Raw genomic sequence first — 16,679 nt, forward strand, 5'->3', positions numbered from 1 at the left:
CTCATTGGAATAAATTTGCTCATAAAATAGAAAATGGATTAAGGAAAATATACTGAAAATTATTAATTCTAAAAAATGTAAATACTCACTAGATCGTCTCATATTATTTATCTAACAAAATAATTTATCAAAAAAATTGCTTTCAACTTTGTTCTATTGGTAAAAGTTTTTTTTTTCTATTGATCAAAGTTTTTTAATAGGAAAACAAATTTTCCTTAAATTTTAAACCAATATATACTCTTACTTTCTACCTTTTGAGTTTGGAATAGGTAAGATTAGTATGTTGACCCAAAAAAATGGGAGATTGATATATGCATCTTTTTTTTATAATAATGTATTTTAAATTATTGTAGTAGTTTTAGACTGTTTTATTTAATTTATATTTTCATCTTTGAATTATCTGAGATTCATATATTACCGTGCTTTTAATTTTCTATTATTTCATCAATTATGTCAAATTAATTTTCTTCTAATTTCTCAATCTTGATTGGTTTGTCATAGACCTTTTTTTTTTATGCAAACATATTTGTTACCATTCGTTCAATCTCAAAAGGAGATAAAGAGGAGAAGGTTATCAACTTAATGGTTGGATAAAATAGCTAATCAAACACAAGCCTACAACAAACATAGATAGATTGGAAAAACAGAAATTATTGTTGATAGATCCATAGGAGTTTGGAGACATATGCTACATCATGGGGTGTCAAAGAAACTTCCATGAAATACATTGGGAAATTTAACATTAGTTACTGTCAAAAGATTTTGTGACGTTGGAAAAGGGTCTTTAGTTTCATTGGTTGATGGAGCAAGCCACTTTGAGATAGCTAAAAGACGTGAACATGTTCTCTCCACACAGGAGGAGGGCAGAGCCAAGGTTCTCTCTATGGTGGAGGAGGTTGGACGCAAAATTATCCCCCAAGGGAGGAAGGTAGGGGAGGTTGGACGCAAGGTTATATTCTCTCAAGGGAGGAAGGCCCCTTACAACCAACACAAGATAGATAGAGACACAAAGAGAGAGAAACATTAATCCCTAGAGTGAAAGCGACCTGACTTGGTCTCCCAAGAAGATACCAAACCCGTGACTCTCTTCTTCCTTCTCGCCTAACGGCTACAAGGAGGTTCCCGATCCTTCTCTTGGGCCTTAGATCATTGTGGCCTCTTTCTTCACTCCATGGGACATGGTAAGACTCGGCCTCTTATGTAAGACACGGCCCATTAACCTACTTGTACGGACGACGGTACGAACACCTCCTAGCTTACTCGATCTTGATCAATACTAAACTCCCTTCTAACTTTTTAATATCTATTGCTTATTATTCAGAAAGATGTTTTGTGTTTCATTGAACATGTCTGAGTAGTTTGCTTGTTAGGTTCAGGGTTTTTCACAAAGTTTTTATTGATTATTAGATCTGTTTATTTAGGATTCATTATCTTCTTAGATCTTCATCATAGGTTGTTCTTCATATTAATTCTTGATTGATCACCTAGAATTAATAACCTAAGAAAATATATTAATATGAGAGTATAATTAATTTTTCTGATAAAATCTTTGATGAGCAAAATTACTTTTTACAAAGAGATTTGAATTAGTAAATTTGTGAATAATCTAAACTTGTTTTCAAAGCTGGTTTTTAACCTGAACTTTACAAGGAGATTTGGATTTTCGGGTTTTAAACTTAGATAATATTTGCAGTGAGAACTGATTTATTTTACAAAAGAGTTTAGAGTTCTAGATATAATTTTAATTGCTTGGATCCTAATTAATTGATTGATTTAATATTCTGTAATTTCCTAAGAAATTCCCTAGACCTAGCTATATAATCCTTTGAATTTACGCAACTTATTTTAGTATTTTGCATTGCATTTATTTTAATACAAATCATTATGTTTAGCGTAATTATAACACTCTGTAATCTATTGTGTGATCTGAGTCGTTGTGGAATTCGACACCTAAGTACTATAGCGATCTCTTAATTTGAGAGAGTATGTCAGGGTTAAATTTGAGCATATCAAATTTTGGCGCCGTTGCCGAGGACTCTTTTGATCTACCATAAGATTTGAGTTTTTAGTTTTGTCTAAATTTTTCTTTTTATTTGCAACTAACACGCTTTTGTTTCTCTTTTCTTGTGTGTTTCAGATTTATGCCTCCTAAGCCTAACACTAAGAACAATAAGACTGGTCCAACTGTGAAGCATTCAAACCAATATTTGGGAAAGTTAGAGCGTGAAAACCGAAAAGCAACCAAATTTTTGGAAATGGTTAACACAATCATTCTGAGACCTGATGAGGTTGGTGTTTTGAGGGATCAAGATGGCCACTTGCGCAATGAGCAGGGCCAAAAGATTGATGCAGAAGGCAACATGATTGCTGACATTATTGACGCTGAGGAGCAGGCCGATGGTGTCGACCGACGCCAACAAGGTGTCGATCGACACCCTCCTTCAGCAGACACACGTGGAGCTGCCAACCACGTTAAAAACCTGGTTCTTGATTGTTCTTTTTTCACTGACCGATTTGCTAGATCTTTGTGTGATCTTGGTTCTAGTTTCAACTTGATGCCAAGATCAGTTGCCTTCAGCCTGGGAATGACAGACTTCAAGCCTACCAAGATCACTTTTATCCTTGCGGATCGATCAGTTCGTATTCCTGATGGTGTTCTTGAAGTTGTTCCAGTTAAGATTGGCGATTGCTTGATACCTACTGAATTTGTGGTATTAAAATATGAAGAAGAGCCTAAGGACCCCCTTATCCTAGGAAGATCATTCTTAGCCACTACTGGAGCTATAATTGATGTCAAGAAAGGGCAGATTGGACTTAATGTTGGTGATCTACAGATGCATTTTGACATGGACAAGCTGGTCAAGAGGCCAACTATTGATGGTCAGACTTTATATGTGGACACATTGTCTAATCTTGCTGAAGAAATATTCAAGGATCTGCATCCTGAGGATCCACTAGAGAGGGCATTGGTTGCTTAGCTGAAGAAGCTGAGAATTTAGATGACATTATTGTTGGGTATTTCAAGCTTCTAGAAGCTCATGAGCAAGTGAAAAAGTTGGTTGGTCAAGAGGAGTTCCAAAGCTTGATCTCAAGCCAATTCTCTATATCATGTTATTGTTAATGCTTCCTTAAAAAATGCAGAGCTCACTTTATTGCTAAGCAAGCTGCACAAGTTTTGCAAGGCTCTTGGTTATTCTCTTGATGACATTGCAGGGATTTATCAGACTTTATGCATAGGATTCATCTTGAGGAGGGAGCTAAGACATCTATTGAGCATTAGAGGAGGCTGAATCAAAATTTGCAAGATGTTGTTTAGAAAGCAATCATGAAATTGCTAAATACTGGGATCATCTATCCGGTTTCTGACAGCAATTGGATTAGTCCAGTACATGTTGTTCCTAAGAAGGGAGGAGTCACAGTGGTAAAGAATGACGAGAATGAGCTAATCCCATAAGGACAATTACTGGCCATCGGATGTGCATAGACTACAGAAAACTGAATGCCACAACCTGGAAGGATCACTTCTCGCTTCCCTTCATTAATCAGATGGTTGAGAGGTTAGCCAATCATCCATACTACTGCTTTTTGGATAGTTACTCAGGATTCTTCCAGATTCTGATTCATCCCGATGACCAAGGGATCACCACCTTCACTTATCCCTATGGCATTTTTGCTTACCGCAGAATGCCTTTTGGTCTCTGCAATGCTCCTGCGACATTTTAGAGATGCATGATATCTATCTTCACTAATATGATTGAAGATTATATGGAGATATTCATGGATGATCTTTCAGTTTATGGATCTTCATTCAAGAGCTGTTTGGATAATCTTTGAAAGGTACTAGCAAGATGTGAAGAGGAGCATTTAGTGCTTAACTGGGAGAACTGCCACTTCATGGTTACAGATGGTATTGTGCTTGGCCACCGGTTTTCAGAAGCTAGAATAGAGGTTGACCGCGCTAAGATAGAGGTGTTGATAGGTCTTCAACCACCAGAAAATGTGAAGTCAGAAAGGAGCTTTCTTGGGCATGAAGGGTTCTACAGTTGTTTTATTAAGGATTCAGCATGATAGCTAGGCCACTTTCTGCTTTGCTGTGTAAAGATGTCAAGCTTGAATTCATGAACGCCGCATAGATTTTGAGAGGATCAAGCAAGAGTTTGTGAGTGCTCCAATTGTTCAGCCACCAGATTGAGATTTACCATTTGAGGTAATGTGTGATGCTAGTGATTTTGCAGTTAGAGCAGTGCTGGGACAGAGGAAAGATAAGAAACTTTATGTTATCTACTATGCAAGCAGAACACTTGATGATGTACAAAGAAACTATGCAACAACAGAAAAGGAGTTGTTGGCGGTGGTGTTTGCTTTTGAGAAGTTCCGGTCTTATTTAATCGATTCCAAAGTTATTGTTCATACTGATCATGTTGCATTAAAGTATTTGATGCAGAAGAAGGATGCTAAGCCTAGACTTTTGAGATGGATTCTTCTTCTCCAAGAGTTTGACATTGAAATCAGGGATAAGAAAGAAGTTGAGAATGGTGTTGTTGATCACTTGTCAAGGATTATGATTGATGATGATGTTCCAATCCATGATTTTTTACCTGAAGAACATGTTTACTTTGTTGATACAGGTTTTCAGACTGACAACGTGATGAATACACCTTCGGCTAAACCAGCATCGACCGACACCACCTGGGTGTCGGTCGACAGCACCTACGAGACCAAAGTATATATTCGAGACAATATTTCAGCATCGACCAAAACCACCATAAGTTTCAGTCGACACCTCTCTTTTACCGAGACAAATTGGCCACTTGATGGAGATGTAGTTGCTGTGGCTAGCTCCAACCAACCTTGGTATGCTGATATAGCCAATTATCTTGCTGCAGAAGTAGAACCAGAAAAATTCAGAGGCTATCACAAGAAGAGGTTCTTGAGGGAACTTAGAAGATACTATTGGGATGAGCCATACTTGTATAAGCATTGTAGTGATGGAGTTTACAGAAGATGTCTAGCTGAGACTGAAGTTCCTGATGTTCTGTTTCATTTTCATGGATCAGATTATGGTGGACTCTTTGCTACCTTTAAGACAGTGTCCAAGGTTCTACAAGCAGGGTTTTGGTGGCAACAATGTTCGAAGACGCTCATGAGTTTGTCTCTCGATGTGATGCTTGTTAGAGAAGGGGACATATTAGTAAGAGATATGAGATGCCACAAAATTTCATCCTTGAGGTTGAAGTTTTTGATTGTTGGGGCATAGACTTTATGGGACCATTCCCTTCCTCTTACAAGAATCACTACCTCCTAGTAGTTGTTGACTATGGCTCCAAGTGGGTTGAAGCAATTACAAGTCCTAAGAACGATTATGCTATGGTTCTTAAGCTGTTTAAGACCATTATCTTTTCTCGGTTTGGAGTGCCTCGAATTGTTATCAGTGAGGGAGGTAAGCATTTTATCAATAAAGTGTTTGACAAGCTGTTGAAGAAGTATGGAGTTCAACATAGAGTCACTACTCCATGTCACCCACACACTAGTCGACAAGTTGAGGTTTCCAACCGTCAGATTAAGGAGATTCTTGAGAAAACAGTAGGTGGTACAAGGAAAGATTGGGCTATGAAGTTAGATGATGCATTTTGGGATTATCGGACCGCTTATTAAACACCACTTGGCACTACTCTTTTCCATCTACTTTATGGGAAAGCATGTCATCTTCCAGTGGAATTAGAGCACAAAGCAGCCTGGGCTGTTAAATTGATGAATTTTGATGCCAAGACAACTTCAGAGAGAAGGCTAGTACAGCTAAATGAGTTGGATGAGTTGTGTTTTCATGCATTTGAGAATTCTACGCTGTACAAGGAGAGGACAAAGGATTATCATGATAAAAAGATCATCTCACGACACTTTGAACCTAATGACCAGGTACTTCTATACAACTACTGCTTGACGCTGTTTCTAGGTAAGCTATGTTCCTCTTAATCCGGTCCTTTTACCATTCAAGAGGTTAGACCATATGGAGCCATTGTGTTGCTAAACTCTAAAGGAGAGAAATTTACTGTTGAAACGACCGACCTTTTTTTTTTTTAATAAATAATAAATAATATATATATATATATATATATATATATATATATATATATAAATAAACTACAACTAGTGGTTCCATACCCACTAGCCACCTAACCACATTCACAATCAACAGCGGAATAACAAAAAAACCAATATCCAATAATAACCAATAATAATTCAATAACAATCCAATATCATAGCATAAGCAATAACCAAATACCAAACAACAAGAAACAATGAACCATCAACCTAGCAATGTTTCTAATGACTCAACTCTAGCAACCTAGCAATGCCAGACAACATCCAATCGAGTCCCTAGAACATCCTCCTCCTCATTGCCTTGTTTCCACGATCACACTTTGCCTTTACCTGCACCACAAACACAAATTGAGATGCATGAGTATTTGATAAACACTCAGTGAGGCAATCCTCCGATCTACTGGGCTATACACACAAGCAATAATGATTCCAAAGTTCCAAACAAGCATCAAACAAAACACACAAGCCAGGAAATCAAACATCGTCTCGCTGGAAGGGAGGTGTCGAAGGCTTAGATTAGCCATGGTCATGTACTCACCTCTTTGCAGGAAGTTTCTGACCAACAATGGACGAATCCACACTCCCAGCAAGCTTCCCACATGTTCCTAGCCTTGAATCCTCACTCCCACAGCAAGATCTCACCCACAAAGCCTCCTAAAAACTCAAGAACGATGTTTTCTCCTCTTTCTCTTTGTTTTCAGCGGCTGGACAACCACAAAACACGACCTAGGTCGTTCTCCCACTTAAATATCATGGTTTAATGGTTCTCCTCAAACCAAACCGACCAAAAATCGATAATTAAATCGAACCGGTTGAACCGGAAAACAATCGGTGTCGATCGACACCTCCTGTGGTGTGGATCGACACCCTCACCAATTTACCAAAAATTGGTTTGCGGGTGTTACAACCGTTAATGGGAGTCGTTCGACACCGGTGTTGGACCGCATTACAGATAAAAGGCTATCCGGCAACATACTTTTGGATTCGTTAATGGGCTTTGAATTTTGAGTGGGCTGGGTTTAACTGATGAGCATCGACCGACACCACTAATTGGGTGTCGGTCGACATCGAGAACAGACGCGAAAACCCTTTATAACCCTAGCCGTCTTCTTCATTCTTCATCTTCCTCCAAAACCCGACCAAACACTTCAAAACTTCATAACTTCTTCGATTTTGTTCCGTCTTGAGTGATTTTTGGTGCTAACCCACTCAATTTTCCCTCTTTTTTTTCCAGATCCAGTGTCAATTTCCTGGTTTGGAGTGATGTCACTCCAGAAAAAACAGAAAATGACCGGCGGCAAAGCTTCTTCTTCTCGCCAGTCCGTCCACCGTCAGCCACCGCGAGCTCCGGCGAGACCCTCCACCACCTTGCCTGACCTCTCTCTTCCTTCTCCCATTCCATCTCTCCCTCCATGGCAAAAGGAGGAACATGCCAAGATTAGCACTGAAAAGGAATGGGATGATGAACCTCTTGTTGAGGTTGGGAAGCCTGTATTTATCAACAGGCCAATGCTGAATCAGTGGGGGGAGAGTATGAGACAATGTTGTACAATGCTTTGTTAGAAGTTACTATCAAACCCACCAGGTTTGTTGATCCTGCTATTATTCATAGGATGGTAACTTATGCTGAGGTTTTAGGTTTGTTAGAGAAGATACGCTTGGGAACTGTATGCACTAAGCAATATGATTGTTATCCGGATTTAGCGCGTCAGTTTATGGCTTTTATTAGTATTACTTATGAGGATGAGCAGGATCCGCAATCTTATGGCATAAGATTTTCTGAGATTTGTGATATCTACGAGTGGCCCCGTTTCTTTCAGCACACTTCTCTGTCCAAGCAGTATTTGGATGTTTCTACTCTTTGGTCTTTCATAGGCATTGGAGAGTATAACTCCAAGGAGTCTCTTCAGTCAGATGTCAGACATCCAGCGCTCAGGTATATTCATCGTGCCATTGGCAACAGTTTCTTTTGTAAGATGGAACCAGGAAAGATGAGAGCTTCAGAGCTTCAGAGTTGTACTTGTTAGGCCTCGGAGTTGGTGACTTGATTCACCCTTTTACTGAGCGTAGTGATCCTGTAGCTATTAATTTTGGGGGTGTTTTTGCACATCACATGGTCTCTCTGCAGGCCAAGCCGTTTATGGGTATTGGTATTAAGACTGAGTCGTTGGGGAGCCTTCTTACCGTGATTTTTCAGTTCAAGAACATATCTACCAACGGTTTCAGTGTTATCACCAAGAGGAATCTCATGGATGAAGGTTACTTGAAGAGTGCTACTTGGCTGAAACAGGATTTGATGTGGAGGTTTTCTGATGACACTGGAGAGCATTTGATTCGGCTGCCGCGACCTGATCTTACCACCATTGGTGATGATGCGGAGCAGTTACGTTTTACTCCTACTGCTGATGACTTTGTTTCTTGTCCTCCTACTCATCTCCATCGAGTACCGCGGACTACTCCTGTTGTTGCACCTGCGGTTGACCCTGATGGGGGTTTTGAGGTTGGTTCTTCTTCTGGGACCACGGCATTTGAGTTTCCAGAGCCTCCACAACCTTTTGCTACCATGGAATAGGGAGCTTATCAGGAGTACCAGACCTCCACTATGCCTGCCATCTGGAACGCTATTGCTGAATTTTCTAGGTGTGGATGTGATGTTCATATATTTTACCCTATTTTCCCTTAGTATATTCACATCTTTTGCATCTTTTGCTATCTATTTTGACCATTATTGCATAACTTTAGGACTGTTCATGCATTAGAGTATAGTTGCATTGCATTTGCATCTTTTCTTGCATAAACAGGTGATTTTGGAGCCTAAGGAGCATGGAAGCAATGCTGAAGAGGAGTGAAGCTATCAAGAGGAGAAAGCAAGGAAGTTAGAGCTGAAGAACCAAGGTCCAGAGTTCCACTCGACCGCCCACTGGACCAGACACTCGACCGTGTGCAGAGAAGGACTCGACCGAGTGGAAGGAGCTGAAGAAAAGCCAACTCGACCGGTCACTCGACCGAGCACCTGGTCGAGCTGACCGAGCCGCCTAGCTATTTTGTCTTTTAGCATTTTTAGGGCTTCCACTTCTTTTTCTATATATGGCCTTGTACCCTTCAGCCACCAAAGAGTCCAGCTTTTTAGATATTCTAAAACCTAGTATTTACCCCTTTGGGAATTATTGCTTTTTGCACTTTTATTTTCTTAGTTCTTTTACCTCCTTGAAGGACAAAAACAAGAGATTCCTCATATTTGATGGTTTCATAACTTTCAAAATATTGAGAATTCAGTTTGATTCCTTCTTCAATATGGTAGATCTTTGCTTTATCTTTATATTGATGCAAGTTTCGGTATTTTTTGGGTTTATGACTTTGTTGTTCATCATGTGTGATTGTGAGTAGTTTCCTTAGCTCTTAGGGATGGTTTAGGCTGGATGGATGTTGTGGTTGTTTGATTTGGTCAAGCTTGATTGTTGTAGATCTCTTCTAGGCTAGATATTCCTAATGCTGATCCTATCACTGAGAGGGTAGGGTTTGATCTCAAGCCTCTTAGCATCACACCAATGTCTAAGGTGCAAAGATAAGGCTAGATCTAGAGATTTTCATTAGGCATGCTAAGAGATTAGATGTCTTGTTTGATTATTGACTATAAATTATCTGTTGCTTAATGCTTGCTTGTATAAGTTCTTTGCTTTGTGAGAACAAGCCTAGAAATATATGAGCTTGATTGTTTCTGTCATGAGAGTGGATTAACATGTTCTTGGAGATCTTTGTCTAGAGATTAGCTCATATTGGTTGTGGTTTGTTGATTAAGTTAGATAACCACAATCTAAAGTCCAGCCCATGAATCCATCCCTAAGACCTTCCTTGTTTATTGATTTCTTAGCTTAATTCCTGTTGTTTGATCGTTGTTTGATTCGCTTTTGTATTGCTCTGTTTTGCTTGCATTGCTCTGTTTCTCGCGTTTGTCCAGCTCGACCCTGTACTCGATCTACACTCGATCGAGTCCTCGAGCTCATCCCCAGAATTCTTGTTTATGCTTTGTATTTGTCCTGTTTCATTTTAGTTGCATTTTTGTTGCATTCACTTAGTATCCTTTTCATTACTTGCCTTGAATTAGTTCATTACTTGCATCACCATAGCTTCTATTTCTGTTCTTGTTTCATCATAGCTTTGATTAGTCTGTTTTTTTTACATTTAGCATCTATCTTAGTATTTTACTTTCTGCATTTTACATTTCATCAATAGGTTGTTAGTGACAAACATCCTTCATATTTGGCTTGACTTAGACATTTATGCACATCCTGATTGCTTGCAAACACTCATTTAGGATTGACATATCTTATACTACAACAGCATAAGGGTAATTGAAACACCTTACACCCACCTGTTCATCATTCATATCTCATCATCATTCCATCATTCACCAAACATCCATATCCACCACCATAAAAAGATCCTTTGGCTCGACCACCAACTCGACCACCACTCGACCGAGTGAGTGATCGAGCACTTGATCGAGTCAAAAGCCGGATACAAATAGACATCACTTCCCAGTCGACTCGACCACCCACTCGAGCCTGTGCTCGTGAAACATGTTATTTGTTGGTTGTGGTGAATGATGGTGTATGCAATGATGATATATGAATGGAATGATGGGTGTTTCAATTCCCCTTATACAGTTGCAGTATAAGAGGTGTCAATCCAGTCTGAGTGCTTGTGAACAATCAAGATATGCATATGAATCTAAGTTAAGACAAATATGAAAGGATGTTTGTCACTAACAATCCTATGATGATAATGATAAAATGCAGAAAATAAACTACAAGAGCTAAGAACTAGATGCAAATAAAACAGAATGATTATGAACTAAGAATAGAAACAGAAACTGTAAACTCTAGATATGAACTAATGCAAGACAAGTAATGAACTAGATGCTAAGTAAATGCAATGGAAATTAAACAGGAATGAAACAAGACAATCACAAATCATAAACAAGAGTTCTGGGGATGAACTCGAGCAGCACTCGACCGAGTGTAGGTCGAGTGAGTGGTCGAGCTAGACAAATCCGGGAAAACAGAGCAATGCAATAAAAACAGAGTAAAGCAAACACAGATCAAATAGCAAGCAAATAACAAGATTGAGACTTTAAAATCAATAAACAAAGTAGGATTCTGAGGATGGATTCATGGGATAAACTAATCATTGTGGTAATCTAACTTGATCAACAAATCTCAAGCAATGCTATGAGCTAACCTCTAGACATATTAATCCAAGACAAGTCTCTCCCACTCTCATGGTCAAGAGACAATCAAACCCATGCAATCCTAGACTTGCTCTCACAATGAAAAGAATCTACACAAGCATGCATTAAGCAATACATCTCAAACCAAACATGACCTCTAATCTCTTAGCAAGCCTAATGGTAAGCTCTAGATCTAGCCTTATCTATGCTTCTTAAACATTGGTGTGATGCTAAAAAGCTTGAGATCAGATCCTACCCTCTCAGATATAGGATCAGCATTAAGAACATCTATCCTAGAAGAGATCTACAACAATCAAGCTTGATCAAATCAGATATACCACAAGATCAATCCATCCTAACCCATCCTCAAGATCCTAAGAAGACTACTCACAACAAGACATGATGAACAAAGTCAAAAACCCAGAAAATATTGAAACTTGCATGATTAGATAGATAAGATAAAGATCTACAACTTTAAAGAAGAAATCAAACTCAGAATCTCAATACTTAGAAAGTTATTCAACCAACAAGTATGAGGAAATTCTTCTTTTCTAAGTACAAAATCCAAAAAAAGAAATAAAAATGCAAAAGGAATAATATTCCTAAAAAGGTAAAAACTAGGTTTAGAATATCTAAAAAGCTGGACTAAAAAATCTAGATTGTTTGGTGGCTGCAGGTACAAGGCCTTATATAGGAAGGGGAGTGGAAGCCCTAAAAATGGGAAAAGTCAAAGTGGTCCACGAATCGGTCAACTCGACCAGTGCTCGGTCGAGTGCCAGGTCGGGCTGGCTTCTTCTGTGTAACTCCACTCCGTCGAGTCCATCTCCCACTCGGTCGAGTGCTTGGTCAAGCTGGACTCCGGATCTTGGTTCTTCAGCCTTGACTCCCTTGTTTCCTCCTCATGATTGCTTCACATCTCTTCTCCATTGCTTCCATGCTCCTTAAGCTCCAACATCACCTGTTTATGCATGAAAAGATGCAAATGCAATGCAACTACACTCTAATGCATGATTAGTCCTAAAGCTACACAATAATGGTGAAAATGGATAGAAAAAGATGCAAAAGATGTGAATAAACTAAGGGAAAACATGGTAAAATATATGAACATCAACACCCCCAAACTTAGTCTTTGCTTGCCCTCAAGCAAATAAACAAGACATAAGAAGGTAGATGAGGTTTAAAAGTGGGATCTCAGCTCCTTAAGCTTGCAAATAGACCATCTAGTATCAATGTCCAAGTTACGAATACTATGATGCAAGTTGAATGAGCTGGAATTTAAAGACTTTAGACAAGCATATCACAACCTTTACTGATTTGAGCCTAAGACATCCACATGCATTCAAATCAACCATTTCCTTTAACATTCATTAAACAAGAACATGAATCAACTCTATGCAATGCTTAAACTCATTTGGCTTGGTAATAAAGGGTTTTGAGACAATGATGGTCTCTTTTTTTAGAGTGGGGCTTATCAATATCAAGGTTCTCTCATGAAAATGGATTGAGCTTTAGAAGAATGCTAAAGGTAAGAACACCTAAACTCATACAAGAATAAAACCTTGTCTACCCAAAGGTACCCAAAGTGTTTATCCTAGCAATCTAAACCCTTATGATCCTAGTGCTACCCTTTGCTTCTTCTTTTCTCTTTAACCCTTTTCTCTTTTGGTTTTCAAGTCTTAGGAGATGTTTCTTATTTGATCTTTCTAGTGGAATGGGGGATTCTTTCTTATTGCTATGGTTCTCTTTTCTTCTTATTCTTAAGACATAAAAGCATTTTGCAAGACTTTTCTTTTCTTTCTTTTCTTTTTTCTTAACTAGAACCATCTTAATCAACACTTTACTTCCCATCCTTTCACTAGACTTTACTTAAACACAATCTCCTCTTAAAGACTCTACCCTTTTTCTTTCTCTTTTCTTTCTTTTCTTTTCAAAACAACCAAGTCCCAAACCCAACAAGTGAACCACCTAGTCCTATCTAGTTTGAAAAATGCAAACTAGAACTACACAAGGTCTTACTCTTGTCAGTTCAAACCTAACACTTTCTACCAAGCTCAATCCCAAAAATAGGCCTCACACACTCAAGAATAAATTTGGCTTGAAAGAAGGATAGGTTAAGGGTAAGGGAAACTGATTCTTAATGAGGAAATCAGCTACTTGGATCAACAAGAGTGGTAAAAGGAAAAAGATGATCCAAGTATGTATATGGTATCCATGAGTTTAAAGCAATGCACATATTGATAATTAAAAGTCAATATTAGGTTCTTATAAAATAGGAAATGGTTTCAAATCACAACATGCTTCAATTTAGATCAAATGCAATACAAGCTTCAAGCTTGGTTCAATCTTATGCCTCCTACTACTCAACTAGCATCAAAGTACTAATAACTTGGGCATTGATCCTAGTCTAGTGAATAGGCTAGCCTACAAGGAAATACTCATCATAGATCCCTAATGCAAATATTATACAATTCTACATGAAACATGCTAAACAAGATCCTAATATGCAATGCAAACTACATGAACACTCTTTTTTTATGAAGATTTTTTCAAAATTTTTCAAATTTTTATGGTTTTTCTATGCCTTAGATGCTAATGCAAGTGCTAACATGATAATGATAAAAATTTGAAATAAGAACACAAAACACAACATCAAATGCTATCTCAAACCCTCCCCCAAACTTAAATCACACAGTCCCCTGTGTGAAAAAGTTGTGAGAGGATTCAGGATTTAAACACAACACAAAACACAATATGAAATGCAATGGTATAAACAATGGTAAGGTGATAGTGGTACCTTAGGGATTGTGGAAGAAGTTGTCCACATCCATCTGCATGCTATCATAGGAGTAGTTGGGGTCAGGCTGGTGGCTTGGAGAAGGACTTTGGGGCAGCTCGACAATCCCAATCGACCTTGACTCGGTCGAGTATGTGTCCGAGTGGGTAGGTCGAGCTAGACTGCGAGTGTCCAAATGATGGGCTTGCTGCTGGCAGAACTGCTGGTAGAGAGCTGGATCCATGTAGTATTGAGGTGGGATGGGAGGGTATGATGGATAACCTGGATAAGCAGCTGGAGGTGGGAAGCCATAGGGTGATCTGGGAAGGTGCTCGGCCGAGTGCATCGGAGGTGCTCGGTCGAGTGGCTGCTCGAGTGACCCGGTCGAGTGCCTTGAAAACTGATGTTCGCGGGTACTTGAGCTCCTCTTCCTCATATTTGGCTCATACATTGAAGCCCTAGCTGGTTCCACAAGATTCGCAACCCTTGAAAGTGCTCTAGTTGAGCTACTTCTCCTCAAAGGGCTTGAATGTTGGCTAGGAGATGAGTTTCCACTCTTCAGCTCAGCAATCTCCTTCTTCAAGCCTTTGATAGACTTAGCCATGTTGGTCACCTTCTTCTTCAGCTTATCAAATCTCTTTCCATGCCACTTACCCCATTTTTGCAAAAGAGTTAACCTCTTGGCATTCTCCCTCACTCCTCTACTATCTCTTGGGTTGGGCTCATAATCTTCAAAGTAGAACTGCTCCTCTCCATCAGCTACTTGTGCATTCCCAGCTTCCTCAACTCTATGTTGAATCACTCCATCAAACCAATGCTCCTCAGCTGGCCAAAAATCAATGTTGGCCCCTTCTTGAATAGTGGTGAGCTCTTGGTTAGGCAATATGAATTGCTTTTTCCCAAGTGTTGGAAGCTCAAAGTTGAATATGTGGTTCCCTTGATGCTTCTCCTTGGCTAGGATGAGAGTGGAGGTAAGGTAGTTTGAGTCAATCCATCTTGGTAAGACTCTTTCTCCTCTAGGTTGGATGTTAGCAGCTTGAAGGATTGGAGTGATGATGCCTCCAATGGTAAGTGCTCCTCTTGAACCCTTGCTCTCAAGCTTGCCTACCCAACTCCTGAAATAAATTATGTGGTCTATCAGTACCATTGCAAGATCAGTCTCCACAGTGCTACCAAGGATGATGGTTCCATTCCTTGCTTGAAGAAGAACTCCATTGAGAGCCAAGTCAATCATCTTCAGCTCTCCCTCATTGATGTTTCCAGTTTCCTTTCTTGCAAAGAAAGTATTGGCAAGAGCCTTATGGTAATACCTCAAGACTGGGCTCCTAATACTTGAGCTCTTGGAGTTGGAGGATGAGTAATACTTGTTATCCCCAATGGTCTCCCATACAGCAAACAATTCTTCTCTTGGAACCATCATGCTCCTATGGCTCCCAACCTCAAAACCAAACACATCAGCCAGCTTCTTCAATGAAAGCTCATGCTTCCTCCCTTTGATGGTGAAGGAGATATGACCAGCTCCTGCTTCAGCATCTTTCCTCAAGTATTGGTGCAGCTTGACAGTGGCTAGGAACTCACAGCTTTCCTCTCTATACCCTTCCATGCAAAGCCCCATGAACTTGGTAAGGCTGCTCTTCTCAAAAAGACATTCCACATCTTCATCAATAGCAAGCTTCTCCATAGTCTCCTTGTGTGGATACCTAGTTCCCAGGAACTCCATCCTCATGAAAGCATCATAAAGCTGCTTCTTAGACAACCCACAAGACTCAGCCTCTCCATCTTCCATCAATTCCTCTTCTTCACTCTCCTCCTCACTTTCACTTTCACTCTCTTCTTGCTCCACTTCAACTGTTGGTCTCTTCCCTTTGGCTCTATATCCCCTTATCATCTCATCAATGGTAGGCTCCCTTTCCTCCTCACTCTCAGTCCTCTCAGGATCCTCCTCAACTGGCTTTTTCCTGAGACTCGGCACTTGGCTCGACCGACTGCTCGAACCAGCACTCGGTCGAGTGGTCGATCGAGTGGACCTTCGAGTGGCTCTCCTAGCTTCACCTCTTGGTTCAAGGTCAGCATCACGACGTTCCATGGAGCTTGCAGCGGCTTTGTGAGACTTCTTGGTGATCTTAGAAGACATTTTCAAAAAGAAACTGAAGGGAAATAGACTCAAAGCTCAAAGTTAATAGGTTAGTGACCCAAAACTTGAAAGAACAAAGCTAGAGCAAGAGATGAACTTTGAGAGAGATCTTAAAGCTTGAATTTAAATATTTTGAGCAAATGAGAGAGTGTGAGAGGTTTAGGATCGATCAAGTGCTATTTAAAGAAGCCTAGGAGACAAGAAGACAAGGGTGGAGCGTCCTTACATTTCAAATTTGAATTGGGAATCTTTGACTTGCTTTTTGGCTGCCACTCGACCCCACACTCGACCAGCACGTGGTCGAGCTCCTTGACCAATTTTGAAATTTCAAAATTTTTCTCCTTGTTCTTCCCTCCACTCGATCATTCTAGAAGAATGGGAATCGAATGGGCCTCAATTAGTATCCAGCTCGGCCGAGTACCTCTTGTTTTGTGGTCGAG

The sequence above is a fragment of the Camelina sativa genome, chromosome 20 (assembly GCF_030686135.1).
Source record: "Camelina sativa cultivar CO46 ecotype springtype chromosome 20, ASM3068613v1".
In the NCBI taxonomy this organism is placed as follows: Eukaryota; Viridiplantae; Streptophyta; class Magnoliopsida; order Brassicales; family Brassicaceae; genus Camelina; species Camelina sativa.